Source organism: Mchenga conophoros, linkage group LG18 (assembly GCF_057382185.1).
Source record: "Mchenga conophoros isolate Kocher_MC1m ecotype Shallow Benthic linkage group LG18, M_conophoros_male_GT1.1, whole genome shotgun sequence".
NCBI classification, from domain to species: Eukaryota; Metazoa; Chordata; class Actinopteri; order Cichliformes; family Cichlidae; genus Mchenga; species Mchenga conophoros.
Genome location: NC_140543.1, coordinates 7,752,305 through 7,768,230, shown reverse-complemented (window position 1 = coordinate 7,768,230; position 15,926 = coordinate 7,752,305). Strand labels below are relative to the sequence as shown.

Sequence of the window (15,926 nt, the reverse complement as noted above, 5' to 3'; positions counted from 1 at the left end):
TTTGACAAAGTATTAACTTTTGAAGTGACTGTTTGGCTTCGTCCCACACACACAGCAGCCTTGAGGGTTACAGCCTCATTACCCACTTATACAGTTCCACTCCACTGCAACACACGCAGCTCACTGCAAAAGGGCACCAGACGCACGTCTGATGTGTTTAACTGGCAAACTAATACTACATGACAGGCCTGCCTCAGAGAAGGAAACTGATTTTTTGGGGGGAAAATGCAACTATACAGCAATGATAGTTTTGATAGTCTGAGTCTAAATGCACTCAGTGAAAACACGACAATTCAAACAGCTGCATTAGTATTTTTCATGTGTTGCTCTTTTTTAGCTTCCCTTTAACTCACTCACTCGCTGCTGTGACAGATGTCATAGTTTATTACAGCCAGTGTCACTTTGTGCAACCCCACACACAAAGACCCTGTGGATTCTAAAGGATGGATCTCAGACACAAACACACAAAACATTTAATGTCAGCGATTTTATAAAGGAAAAAATGATAAAGAAGTTTGGCCAGACCAGACTTTAGTAGTGATTGAACCGTAATCATTAACAGTGAACCACCCTAAAGCATCACTGTCTCAGAAACACTAGTTTAAAAAGTAATGGAGACCTCAAACACAAAGACGGTTTGTAACAAAATGAAACTTGAAGTTTATTAGGAACACTCTGCTGTATGCGACTATAAATAAAAGATGGAAGTTCTGGAAATCAAAGCTAAGCTGTAAAACTTATCTGACACAGAAAAGCAGTAGCCAGCAGTCACCAGAACTACATCTGCAAACAAGCCAATGCAAACAAATTACTGTAGGTTTCTGTGTGTGCTCAAGAACTTTTTTTTTTTAAATTTATCGCTGCCTGTTATAACTGAAAGCATTCAGTCCAAAGTATTCATCTGAAACAGAGCCAGCACGTCCAACTTTTGTGTTTGTTGTGGGAAAGAAAGCCACAAACCACTGCCTTTAAGTCAGTTCAGCCAAAACACATTTTACTGTTTTGTTTTCAATCAACTGGGGCGTCTCCCCAAAAACCATAAAATCTAAGCACTTTGATTTATTGTTTATGATTAACAATGAGTGAGCGTTCAAGAATGGCTTAAAAAGCCAGGATTTTACCTACTTTACAAAAACTGTTACGTCAATTTGAGAATGACCCCGATAACCCATCAGCTTATTAGAATATTTATATACAATGTATCTAATGCACTTTAAGATAATAAGGATGCAGATTTAAAAAGTAATACTAATCCAGCCTGCTCTTTAGTTGAGGCTTTAAGAAGATAGTCACACATAATAAGTGCACATAGCAGCACAATCTATTTCAAATCCCCTATAGTATGTCAGTGTGGGGACAGACCAGGTTTGGGCACAAAGAGACTTTAAAACTGATGTGTGCGTTTGTGTGTCGTTCTGTGGTGCCAAGTTCATCGCGCAAAAATAGCTCACAGCAAAATGTCACAGTGCCAGACTTAAGACAAGGGACTAAGTCACATAGTAAACAATGTTTCAACATAACAGCTCTCTGATGGGTATTACAACTTTCTGTGCACATCATCCCTCAAACTGTCTCGCTCGACTTTCGGAGAGAGAAAAACAAAACAAAACATTACAAACAAGTTAATGTGGCATCTTCTTTCTCACTCTAGTTTGATCCCTCTGGGCCTCATTGAGATTCTCACGACATTATTCTGCTGAAGCTCTCTGCTAAAGAAAGGAGGACCGATCTAAACTATTAGAGCCCTCAACAGTCCAACAGCAGACTTGAAAGGAGGCCAAGGCAAACAGGTTGGCAGCAGGGGAAGCCCATCACTACGTTTTAGCGAGACAATGCCGAGTCGTGAGCACCAAGATCTCCCTGACACCGTGAAAAGGAATGTCTGGAAGTGCCAGTGTCCACAGTTGAGAAGTATTCAAATGGTATTACACAGTCCTGAGTGTACTGACATGTGACAAAGACACTGTATGCAAAGTTGTGGACGCAGACTAACTCGATGTATTTCGAGAAGAAAGTGACATTTGCATGTAAGGACAAGAAAAAGAAAAAACTATGTTTTAATACTTTCAGTGCACAACTTCTCACGCACAGCGTGTTAAACAAGAATAGCAATAAGGTGAATAATACACGCAAATAAGGGCTGTGTTTTTACTTGATGGTAGCTATTTTAATTTTGAGGACATTAATGAAACTATCAGGACAAACTTTTGTTTGTTTGTTTAAATGAGGAAACTGTATTCCTGAGCTGAAGTAACAGCATCAGTCCAGAACTCTACAGTACTTTTCAAATCAAAGCACCAAACTGTTGTCCAGCATACAAAACAATACGTGGATTTATCGTAGCAACACTCATTCTGATCACAGCAGTGTGCTGTACGAGACTTTGCACCACAATGTCTCTGGAAGACCTCAGCGTATACTTCGAATCGGACGAGAGTGACGACGAGGCCAAAAAACTCTGGAGTTACGGTGAATCTGACGACGAAGGCAGCGAGGCGAATTACCGGGATCTTGTTTGCCTGCATGACAATCTGGTGAACTTTGAAAACATCTACTTAAACAACGCAATTATAGACATGGAGGTAAGGTTATTTTAGGTGATTAAATAGTGTTATAGCTGAAACATTGAATAGCTTTGTATTTTATGCCACAATAAATGATAAATGATGTTGGTGGCAGAAACGATTTCTTTATTTTTAGCACTACTTGGTGAGTGAGGGTGGACAAAGCTTTGAAAATGACAGCAGAGACTCTCCAATCGCTCTGATTCAAAACTATATGGAAAGCACTGAAGAGCTGTTGCCCAGCAGTTCCTCCTCATCACCTTCTGTTGTACCACCTGAAGCTGCAGCGAGCCCAGACACAGATGACTCGGAGAACTCTACTGTGAGGTTGCTCCAAGTTTTAGAAGATTTTACCGAGGTGTTTCAAAACATGCTCGCCTCATTCTCCTCCACTTCATCAGACTCAAGTGAGTCAGATTTACAGGGGACCAACTGGGATGACATAGACACCTCGGAATGAAAATCTAGAGCGCCAACCTCGATGGTGTGAGCAATTATCCAATAAACAAGTGCATCATAGTCTTCATGCCAATTATTTTATTTCTGTAGGAAGTACAGAAGTAATTTTTTTTGTAGCCGGGTTAAACTATAAACATTTTATTTATTCCATGGCCAGAAGAATTAAAAAACCCCAAAATGAGCCAATGACACTCAGATTTTAACAAACTCAGTCCAGATTTAACCAGAAAAGAGCTTTTAGAGCTTTATTTGATGGTAATGGTTTTAATTTTGAAGAAATTAATAAAACTATGGACAAAATTAAAGCCATAGTTTTTGTTGTTTAAATTTTGGCTAAAGAGGGTTATGTGTTCACAGTTCTCACACAGAAAACAATCTATGCTGTTAGGTTAGAGGCTTTAGCACAGATTACCTGGTATTCAGGCATTTTGTGACATTGACACTGTTTACTATAGTTAGGAAAAACTCAGTGTGTCACCTGACCGCAGATACCAACTTGTCTTCAGTGGCACAGATTAAAAATGTTCTAGGTACATGTAAACTTGTGAAACTGAACTGTGTTGACCTCGGGGCTGAATGAAACCAGTTCTCAAATGTTCACTCTCTATCAATCATCCCTTTGTTGCGCAGATCATAAAGAGGTTTTTTGGGGGTGAATTTTGAGCCAAAGACACTCCTATGTGCCTTAAAGAAACGCAGCATTGTTCTGCCAGATCCAGCCTTCTGCTACAGTGTGTCAGAGCTTGTAGACACTCTGTGTTCTTGCCAAAGGTTTGGGTTTTGTTATGATCTCTTGCAGTGGTTATGCATTACTGTGCCACAAAAGAGACATGACAAACTGTAGGTCATGTTCCCACCTACTCCTGTATTTACCACCAGTCTGCTCTTCGTCTTACTGTAAATGAGGTCTCTTTTTTGTTTTTAAACTCCCTTTTCAGTAAGGGAACACTCGCCTGCAGTGTTCCCTTACTGGGAATCCTCTACACATCTATCCAACTCACAAAGCCTACGGTGCTGGATCAGTGCAGATCCAAAAGCATTTGTTGTGTCAACTTTAATTTGCAAGTTGAGTGTGACACCGTTTTGTACTCTCCAGAGAGCTTCCCCGTCACTAAAAAATGCATTTTGCTGCAGTCTTCTCTCCTCCTCCCTTTTAATTTAGGAAGATGGGGCAGAGGAAAGAGCTGTGAAGCACAGAAGATCTGAAAGAATATTTAAGAGCATGTAGATTCTAAACACAGGCCAGATGGAGACCTGGGGAGGAAGTCACTTAAAGGAAATGAGATGGTGGAAGCTCCCAAAAATCAAGACAATGTGACACTCATCTTATGGTGAGGGCAAACACATGCTTTATCCTCACAGCAGGCTCCACTAATGAACAGTGGATTAAGAGCACACAGTGGGGTTTTTGTCACTTAAGTGGTGCATGAATGTGTGCACGCTCAACTCACTGTAGTTTCCCTGACCTTGGCATTTCACAACAGCCAATAAACCTCACTTACTTTATCGGTTCACCCAGTTTAACTTTCTGTATACGGTATTTTCTTTTTAATAACAAAAGGACTCTGATTCATGCGTGTAGCTTGCAAAAGTCAGAGATCTCTTTCGCTGTAATTGAATTAGCGTCTGAAATTAAAAGCTAGATTTTTCATCCACACTTTCGGATTTTTCCAGATTGTTCCAAACCAAAAATTACAGGACTCAAACCTTTCGTGAACCACAATCCGTAACAAACAGTTAACACTGGTCCAATAACTAGAAGTGGTCTTGATTACTGGTGTGAAAACATGTCTCAGCGCGGACTCTGTAACCTATTCCAGAACCATATCAGGAAAGGTTTTTAAAATAAAACTTAATAATGCAAAAACTTTATAAAAAAAAAAAAGGAAAAACTTGAGAAAAACAGTATTGAGAAAGAATAAGCAGGAGAGTACACTGACTGTATAATGAGTATATTGCCTGAACTTGCTCTCCCAGTAACACAAATTGCATAATATTTCTATACAAGCAACAAACTTTTCCATTATTTTTCTCTATTATTCAAAAGGCAGAAGGGTAACATATAAAATAATAGAATAATAGCCAATATAGGTTAAGTATCATGAGGTAACCTTGCTGTGATATGTGAAAAGGAGCTAAGTACTAATCTGTTTTCTTTTTACTGCTCAAGGAAGGACTATTGTAGTAATAAGCAGCTCAGGCTGACAGTAAAAAATACAAAGCGGGTTACTGCTGGAAGCACACGCTTATTTTTTCAGGCAAACCCTCCCTGGATAAATAAAAGTTTCCTCAAGACTGTACAGAACATCTTTATAAGAGCTGTGATTTTAAAACCTTAAAAACAAAACATGCTTACAACAATCTGAGTGGTGACTTTCTCCCTTTTTTTAAAAAGGAGAAAAGGTCACCTTGTAGATATTATCACCCATCTCAATCTTGCAGACAAACAATGTGAGTGCTCCGTTCATGACGACTGACAAAAATCCCCTTTCAATCACATCTGTTGTTCGGATGTGTACACAGCCACGGTAGGGCAGCACACTGTACGTTTCCTGGATTGTAGGGTCAAAGTAAGGCTGGCGTAAGGTACAAAAGACCCTTTCATTCAACTACAATGACATCAGTGAGAAGAGAAACAGGAATTGGAAAAAGCCACTAAAGTGCTACGCGATGTGTGTAAAACCGCAGACAGACGTGTGCACAAACGCACACCGATACGCGTGTGCGAGTGTAAGGACTGTGTGTAATCTAATAATACATTTTATTAGCTGTCAGTTTGACGTCGAGTACACTTTGGGTTCGATTTGAACGAGTGCCCTGCTGGGCTCCACTGAAGTGAACACCAACACTAACATTATTAACTTTACCAGTGCACTTGGACCATGCTTATCATTTCAAAGCCTCACTCGTGCTTTGATATTAATCTTTTAACCCCTGAGTTGTGTTGCCATTGGCTTTTCTTTCTCATTGTTTGGGGGTCCCAAAGACCAACCCACTACCCATGTCAAAATAATAAGAGCCATTTTTCTCCTTTCTTTTGTTCTTACCATCCAATAAAACCCATTATGTGTTGTAATAAGATGTTTTCCACAAACTGGGCTTGTTCATTTGATAATTCAGCACTTCTTCCCCAAATTTTTTGCAAGATACATGTCCTAGGGAGTTGCATGATATATGTAAATACATGTCCTCAAGGTTTTCAGAAAGCTTTGATGACATCACTCTGACTGGTGCTGTCCTCTTCAAGCACCAACCATTCCTTCTGCTTTATGTGTCAAGACTCAGAGCTCAGCATGTAGTAACAGACTAACTAACTGTGGTCTTCACATATAAATATTCATTCTGAATGGAAAGAGGTGCAGATAATGAAAAGGTTAGGTTCTTCTCTGTGCACTCGCTCACTTCCTGAATCAGAATCACTTCATTATGATCTTGATGACAAATGCCATAGTTTACCAGTAAATTTATTTAAATAAAACCTGAACATCACTTCCTATAATTAGACACGCATGAGCATAGAGCGATCACCAAAGGTCAACTACAGCAATGTCTTGAATTATGTTTCTTATCCATTATACCCTGTGTCAAAGTCACTCCTGGGGCACCAACACCATCACTCTTTGTCTTTCCATTCAAATCCACTAATGTTAGTCTTTGTCTCAGGAACTGAAACGTAGGGATAATAAACTGAGAAAAGACAGAAATGTTGCTGAGCCATACACAGAACAATGTTGCCATTCAAAGAAACACTCATATCTGATCAAAACAGGCAACCACTTGACAGCATAACGTATTACTCTCCAAAAATAGTCAAAAATTACACCGTCTGGGAGCAAACATTAAAACTAGGCAGGTAGGATTAATCAGCAGACTTTATCCAGCGCATTAAGCTTTAAAAGAAACCAAACAAAGGTATCTTTATTACAGCATGTGTGAACCGCTGCTCCGAGTCGTGCAAGGAGAGAGCTCTCGGTCTTATAAATTACTTATCTGATTAACAGAGGGGGGGAAAAGATACCTGTGCAAAAATGCAAAAGAGGATTTCACATGCAATCCAAAGAGAAAGACGCAGGAGATTTACGCCTGTAGCCTAATTAATTTAATGAATCATGAACAATCATTAAGCAGACTGCATCTTTTAATTCCTCACATGCAGCAAAATCCAAAGAAGCCCGAGAGGAAAGAAGAGTAAATGGAAATTGTGGCTCATGGGAGCCACAAAATCAGAGAAATGTGAAGTTCACTGCAAGTGCCTGCAAATCCCACTCAAATCTTTGGAGTAAAAATTATTTTTTTATTTTAATCTGTTTCAAAAATAACAGAAATCAAGCAGTGGAAGAGTGTGCAGTCAAATCCATGAAATGAAAACGTGGTTTTTGTCGTGTATTTGACAAATCACAAGTTACTTGTAGTATATAAGGTGCAAAATGGGGGGGAAACGCTGCAAACTAAGCCATTTTGTGTGTCACACAAAAATATACACACACATACTTGAGTTCAGTTGACCACAGCAGTGTAGGCAAAGCAGACTTCAGGCCTTCATTATGATCAATTGAATGCATTGTCTTCGAGCTCATCACTATAATGACCTTCACACTGGTTGCACGTTAACAAGATAAGGCCAAAAAATAAATGAAAAATCAATGGAACCACAGGGAATGCTGGGAGCAAAGGTTTTCACGTTAAACTCGAGTGAAAGGAGATAACATGCAAAAGAATTTGATAATCTCAAAGTACCAACAATTATAAAACGACAACAGCTGTTTAGTTCGGTTATATTGTCTGAACTTTTAAAACAGTCACTTTGAGCTGCTCTCGAGAACCAAACTAAGTCAGGAAAACCACATACGCTCCTTAATGATATGGATGTAGAACAACCATCTACGGTTGCAGTGTCGCTTTCTTGTACGATGTTGAGGCGAGGATTTGTCTTCCAATAGAATTTATTGATCTGATTAATTAGTCAGGTCTGCCTTAGAGTGAAGCTGCATGACACTTGATGCAAGTGAAGCTGGCACAGCTGCACTGAAATCCAATAAGCAACTTGTGGCTGCTAATAAACTTGACACACTTTCAGTTTTTCCTGGCTCAGCGTAGGCCTTGGGGGTAGGGTGGGGGTGGAGGGTAAATACTCACGTAAGCACAGTAATGGCAGTGAGCCTGTGCTGCCTCCATAAACCCCAAACTATGTCTTTGGGTGGTGAGAAACTTTTTTTTCTTTTTTAAAATTCACCGCTGTTTACTTTGTGTGCACCTTCAAGTGTTGCTATAAAGTTGCATCATCGCCACGAGACACAAAAGAATTTCTCATCAGCAGCGTCGAGGTGATTCAGATGAGATCCCTGAAATTTCAAGAAATGCCTCACTGGGGAAAAACAGTAATCTGTCGTTGGTATTTACACTGATGGCCATGGTTGAGTTCTTAAAAAAAAGAAAAATTTCCCAGGCTGAAATATTTCGGCTATGTTTACTTTAATCCCAACAGCCCTCAAATAAAGTCATTTTCCTAAACTAAAGTCTATTTTAAAGTTTGAATACACACAAGTCAGCAGCACAGAAGGTTTCAGGAAAACAAGCTAATAAATCTCAATTTCATCAGGTTCTTTTTTTCCTGTCATGTCAACAAATTTGCCAACGTTTTACAAAAATGGCCTTAATATAGGTTCATTTTCTCACTACCAATAGCTGCTTATATTAACATTGCCTCTTACTCTTTCAGAGAGGGTCAAATATTTCACTACTCAACAACACTAACTCTTTGGTACAGTTCTGTTTGGCTGCATTTAAAACCGGAGGGTTAGTGTTACATTTAACTCCTTTTGGAACAGCACGTAGATGGTTTACAGTATCACAACTGTAATACTGTTTACTACATGTAATTTGAATTACATTTTCTAAAAACTCAACATCAATTGAAGCAGTAGGTCAAATGCTTTCTGGATAAATACTTCTTCCACTAAGCAAATCACAAAAGAAAAATCAGAACAAAATACTGATGCGATCATCTCCAACAGTTATGGGGGAAATCTGGGCCTTAAAGTTCTTACTTGAATTCTAAAAATACTTTAAAGAGTTTCCTTTTTTCCAATGCAAAGCCTTTTTGTGGTCAACCAGAGAAAGCTACACATACTAAATTAGTTTTAAGTTTGGTTTCTTTCAAGGGTCGAGAGGTAAAGTGAAGACGCACGTCGGCGTGGTGTCTAAGGTTACACCAACTGTTAGCCTGCCAGCACGTCAGCCCTTAGCCCGGCATCTCTTCATCCTACAACAACGAGGGGAACTGAAATCCAGCCCGAGTGGCGAGGAAAAAAAAACAAAAAAAAAACAATACAAAATCTAGACTCTTAAAATGCTTTTTCAAAAAAGCAAAGCAGAAACCTGGCAACTGTCTATGTGAGCCTGAGATGTTAAATACCCTATAGGAGACCACAAATTGACACAATGGAAGATTTTGAAAAGGCATACAAAGCTGTTCAAGAGATAATTTGCTAGGACTCGCTGGCAGACTCACTTAGCCGTCAATCGATTTCAATGTTGTTGCCAGACATGTTAATTTGTGTTTTATCATTTCCCCACCTGACTTGCAAACTTGTCATAGCACGACAAGGGATGGGAAGAGAAGAAAAGAAGAAAGATTAATATGCCCTTTATCAAGTGTCTTTCTTCCTTTCAACATCACTGCTAGAGCGAGGCAATGCTTCATTTTTATTATCCTTTTCAGAGAAAAGCACGAGATGCGCAGAAGAGAATGAAAAGAAAACCACAAGAGCAGCAACTAGTGTGACAGGAAGGAGGAGATATAATCAGAAGGTGAGTCGGGGACAAAAAGCTCAGGTGTTTGAGAAACCGGTGATGAAAAGTTCAGTTGCGACACTTGATTCTTTCTCAGCGCTGTCATCCACAACAGACCTGCTTCGGCAGGCCTCGGCACAGAACGCACAATGACACGAGACGAGTTCAATAACGTTATTCGGTGCATTTTAGGATTTCAATTGATTCCTTGGAGGAGTCGTTTTCAGTCTTTATCGTCCAGCTACAAAGGTGAAATTACAGTGACAGGAAGAAAGGGATGTGTCCCCTGAAAGGTCCTCAGAAAGTAATACCCAGCGTAGGGGTGATACCTACCACCATAAATGATTAAAAACAGTAATATTTAGGGTTCCTGTTGCATTTTGGATAGCCTATTACATCTAACAACTGTAGAAGTGCAGTGTCAGTCTTGACAGACTGTTCGAGGACCTTTCCAAAGAGCAAGACACGTCAAAGATTTGGTACCCTAAAATTAAAAACCTGATTACTGTTTTCATCTAAACCAGCTCTGCTCATGACACTCCCTGCAGTAAAATGGAGCAGTTGGCAACTTTGTCATCTTAGCTTCGTCTGTCCCTCAAAACAATAAGATTTACCAATGTAGCATAGATTGAAGAGCTTGGATGCTGATAGTTGGCAAAAGATCAGAAATTGAATACAACTGGAGCCCATCCCAGTATCCCAAACATAATCCCAATCCTATCCAACAAAGGTCATTCCTAGTAAGCAGTGTGAAATGATAACACTGCAGCATTCACTACACAGTACTAAATACATGGATGCACTGAGTCGAACCCCTCTCTCTTTTTCTGTAGCGCTGAAATACAAACAGAATAAAAGATCATCCATCTAAAGAAAACGCTGGAACATACCTGACTGCCTCGGCATGACTCCACTTTGAGTCTCTTCTTGAGACCATGGTGGTGCTTCCACATTTCATCTGTAGCTTCCACTACACACCCTCCACCGTTCTTCCACTGCAAACAACCTGCAGCTTTAGCCTCGTCTAGGATCGCACATACTGGTGTGTGCATTTGTGCATCTGACATTTCGCGTTATGTTGCATGTGCAGGTCTTCTCTTGCATGTGTGTAAATGCAACCTATCCCATGAAAGGGACATGAAAGGAGACACACGGCTGCACAGCAACCTGCTTTCCTTGCTTCAGAGACTGCGTGTATCAAATTGCCACCGGTATCGCTGGTTATGGATACTCTAGCAGGGTAACAAGAAGCTGTACAGATTGAACTGCGTGAAAAATTACATTGATAACGGAGCTTCACAAGCTGCACGCTGTTTGCATTTATACGCCGTGTTGTGACAGCCACGTCGAGCCGTGAATAATCGTTTCATGAAGCACAAATCTCTGTGTTATGGTTCGGTGTCATATAAATGACCAGAACAGACATTCATTTTGCTGTGACAGAAGTGTAGCAAACACACTTCATTTTTGAAAGACAAAACTTTTGCTTGCTAATTATATTCTGTTGTTTAAGTAGTACTGCATTTCAATGAACCCTGCGCTTTGACCCACACATCAGAAAAGCGTTCCACTCCTGCTTCTTCCCAATAAGATCAAAACAAAACCAGTAGTCATGAGGCCCAACCTTGAAAAGTTCACTTATGCTTTTATTTTCTCTACCCTCTCCCGTATAAATTAAACATCACTCTTAACTCCACTGAGTTCAAAATGCCTCTGAAACCAGCTTCACACTCGTTTTAGGAGATGATGTCACATCAACCCAGCCCTGGCTTCTCTCCATTGGCTCCATGAACTGATTTTACAGATCACTTCTAAATCATGTCTGGATCTGGGCCCAAGCTACAAAGCAAAAAACCCACTGACCTCATGTGAGCCATTTCACAGTCTTACGTCCTGAGGTGGAAGCAGAAGTGAATGTGGCGGACAGGTGCAGGAGACTCTGCAGGCAGCTGACTCAGATCAGATGAACAATCTACTGAGGCCGAACAAAGCAAAGCCATCAGGTTCAAAGCATCAGCTGCTGAAAGGCCGTCTCAGTGATTGCAACAGAGAGGTCTGTGCCACGTTTCGCTTACAAGCCTGTTTCTGTTTTACCGTTTTATATTTGGGTCCAAACGCCTTCAGTAATTGTTTCAATAAACTTTTCTAAGATGGAGTTAAAAATTAAAGACAACAAATTTGTTTCTGTAAATTCTGGCAAGGGCAAAAAAACAAACAACCTTCTGTGGTCACCACCGCCTCGTATTACAAAATCCTGTCACCACAGGCATCACTTCTGACTCCATGACTGACTGCTATCAGCAGACACTCTCGCGTTTGCTCCCGTCTGGTTTCTGAAGGAATGTGACAGGAGGATATCCTGTCTGTCAGCGGTAGAAGCCTCACAGACAAAATTGTGGCAACTTTAAAGAACCAGTTCAACCAAAGCCACTTCCTTCTAGGGCTGGGCGATATGACCCAAAATTCATATCTCGATATTTTTTAGCTGGATGGCGATATAAGATATATATCTCGATATATTTTTTTAAAGTCATAAAGTAAGAACAAAAAGAGAGTTCTTAGTCAAAGCTGTGTCCCAGATGTCACACAGGCACTTTTATTAACATAGAGCAGATTTACTCAAAAATAAATTATGAGCATTTATTAAATAATAATGCTCCATAAATAAAAGAAAACAATGTTGTTTTTGTGCATAACAAAAAGCTCACAATTGTGCAGTCAAAATGTAAACTAAAAGACGCTGAGCATAATAACAAAGACAGATTTCACAGCTGCTCTGTTCCCAACTTGTACTGCGTGACTGACAGCCTGGAGTTTGAAATCCGCTTCGCAACCACGTCTCTTAACAGGTGCCATTTATGGTCCTTATACACAGTAGGGTAATATTACGTTGAAGCACAGTACGTATCACTCCGCAAGGCTCAGCCGTAATCCTCCGACAATCCATCACGCGGTGCAGCTCCGTAGCTTATCAAAGTCGTACTAAAACATTTTTTGACAGATTGCTGAGCGCTGTGTTCCACATAAAATCGGTTCGCGGCCATCAAGCACAACCAGAATTCATACATAAGGCGCGCTGTCAACTTTTGAGAAAATGAAAGGATTTTAGTCCGTGCAGCCCCTCTGGGCTGCATGGCGTTAGCGTGGTTAGCTAGCTAACACGTTGACGGCGTCCAGCCCCACACACGGGGCGATGCGCAGTAACTCGTTAACGGAGATTTGCCGTGTCCATCTTGTCGCTTCCTGCAGGTGAAGCGATGGGGGACGAGGAGGAGTTGTGTTCAGTGAAGGAGAGGCGAGGCCGAGTAACGTTGCGTAAAGACGAAAGTGGACGAAAGAGAGGCAAACTTGCGGCTCCACAAGTATAATTATAACGTAACATAGACTATATCGATACAAAGGATATTGTCACATCTTATATCTCGTATAAAAATATATCGATATTTTTTAAAAACTCGATATATCGCCCAGCTCTACTTCCTTCTACCTTCCAGAACAACCTGTTTTACGCCCTCATGCGTGATTAAAAGCCCATTCTGACAGCCATAACATGCACCACATCTAATGAACTGAATGTTCTCATCTTTCCTTTTCAACCAGGAAGTATTTCTTTGAAATAAGTACTTTTACAACATTTTTTTTAAATTACTTGACAGCAGATTTGCACTACTCTGCCTGGTTTACACCCAATGTCATTTACCCATTATATTGTATATTGTATAGCTTTCTTGTTATATGTAAAATTGTATTGTATTTATTTAAATTTTTACTTTTTAATTATTTTACCTGCATTTTTTAATCACTCTTATATTTAAATGTTCATTTGCTATTTTATCTAGGGATTGAGAGTAACGTAGTTTCTATTCTCTGTATGTCCTGTACATGTGGCAGAATTGACAATAAAGTTGACTTTGACTTTGAGATATGTACCTTGTGATTATTATCATTTCATTATCAACGGGCTAATTCATTTAATATACTGGCACCCCGATGACTGGGCAAATCACCAAAAAGTGCAACATAACTGCTGAGAAATGAATACGCTGGTTGAGCCCACAATAGTAACAACTCACAGCAGATGTAAAGTGCAAAGAGTGCTTTGCTATTACGCATTATGTATGCTTTGGAGACAAACTTCCCTAAACTCACATCAGGTGGGCAATATAACAATAAATAGATTAGTAAGTGGCAATAGTTATGGTGCAAAACTATGTTAAGTCTCAAAGCAGCCCCATGATGATTTCATGAAAACAGTAACTGCATCATTGCGTCAATGTTTTCAGAAACTGCTCTTCAAAGGCACGAACATTTAAAGCTCTAAATCCTTGTTAGCTCAGTCTCAATCCTGGCTTTCCCCACTCCAACACTGACAGAAGCTCAGCCAAGAAGAGCTTTGGTCATCTCCAACACCGACACATCCCAGGTTTGGATGACAAACAAACCAAAACCATGGAGACTGAAATGACATCATCGCTGTCGTTTCTCACTTCAGCCAATCAAACCATGAAATAAACAGTGGAAGGCCCAAACAGTCATTCACCACTCTTCCTAGGAAAGTGGGTGGCCCCAACTCCAATACGGCCCCTACACCCTCTCTCCATGGGTAGTCATAATGGGGCAGTGGAGGGTCAGTTAAGTAAGGTGGGGTGGAAATACACATTTTGGGACTTTATCAGATCCTCTACTTGGCATCTGTGGCAATATGAAGTCAAAAGCAAAGATTTTCACAGATCACATGGTTTCCATCACCAGCTGGAAAATATATCTGTTCCATTTCGCTTGCATTTATTTATTTACAACGGAGGCAATAAAACATTTTCTGATATCCTCTGACTTTTTTATAAAACCGAAGCACAAAGTCCAGGAAAATTCAGATAAACGAATCCTGCAGAAACGCAGAAATGCAAGACGGATATTAGTATAACAGCCATTGTTTTATTTTTAGAAACATATTTCTGCCTGTGTTTGAATGCCTGTTCTTTACAGTGTTTCCACTACATTATGTCCTTTGTGGAGGCAGGACTGATTTTAGATTGGGTCTTCCTAAATTCTCACGGTTTTGCTTTTACATTAGTGTTACTGCTTTATAACAATGGAAATGTTAGTTCTTGCTAGTTAAAACAAGGCTTCACACAATTTATTAGCATTTTATTACATTTATTACAACACCCAACAACATTATTTCCAGCATGCTGGCTGTTATAAAAACTGATGTGAACCGGGCATAAAACTGGTAAATCTCATGTTACCCTGTTTGCCAAAGGCTTGCATAGAAGAAGGTTGACAACCATTATTTGCTCTACTTGGCAACAAGGCCCCCCTTTTCTCATTTTACTGAACTTTTATTTTGTGGAATAGTTCCAAGGTGCTTTAAAATGGATCAAGCTTAAGAGCTTCAACAGTGCTGGACCAAAGCAGATCAACAATCCAGTTTGACAGAGATACATGTGAAATCATTTGATCTCTTCTCTAAAAAGAAAAAGAGTGCCAGCAACAGGTTTTGTGGAAAAAACAGATTTAGTATGAATGTATATGTATGACTCCAAATACATTTTACAACTCGGTGAATATCTCCATTTTATTTACCAGACTATACTGCCATCTGGGAGCATTTTACAAGCAACTAACCAGCTCTGGTCCTTACCATCTCTTTGACGACTAGGCTGCTATTGTATCATTCAGCTGCTTCTCCAGAAAGCCTCTTGTTTCGTGGTCGGAGAGGCTTCACTCTGCAGAGAGCTGGAAGGCCATTCTAACCAAAACCTGTAGCTGCTGGAGAATTACACTGAAGTTGCATGGGGGAAGAAGATCTGCAGCTGCAGTCCAAGAAGGTGCAGCACAAGTCCATCCACTAACTGGAGATGCTGTTATTTACTGCCACAGAGTATATATAGCATTAGTTTCAAAAACATTTAATAAACATTGGGCATGCTTTGCATGCACAAACACATCCGTCCATATGTGCATGTGCATACCAACACCACCGCCAAATGAAAATTAATTCTGAATCTGCAAGTTCTAGTTGTCCAGACTGGGTTTCAAGTAGGGCTGCCACGATTAGTCGACTAGTCACGATTACGTCGACTATCAAAATCGTCGACGCGTCATTTG

The 15,926-nt window shown here is 40.1% G+C and overlaps 1 protein-coding gene across 9 annotated transcripts in view; it reads right to left on the bottom strand.

Moving 5' to 3' along the window:
• pard3ab (par-3 family cell polarity regulator alpha, b) overlaps nucleotides 1–15,926 on the bottom strand; it is a 243,793-nt gene that overhangs the window by 208,514 nt on the left and 19,353 nt on the right. The window lies entirely within an intron of this gene.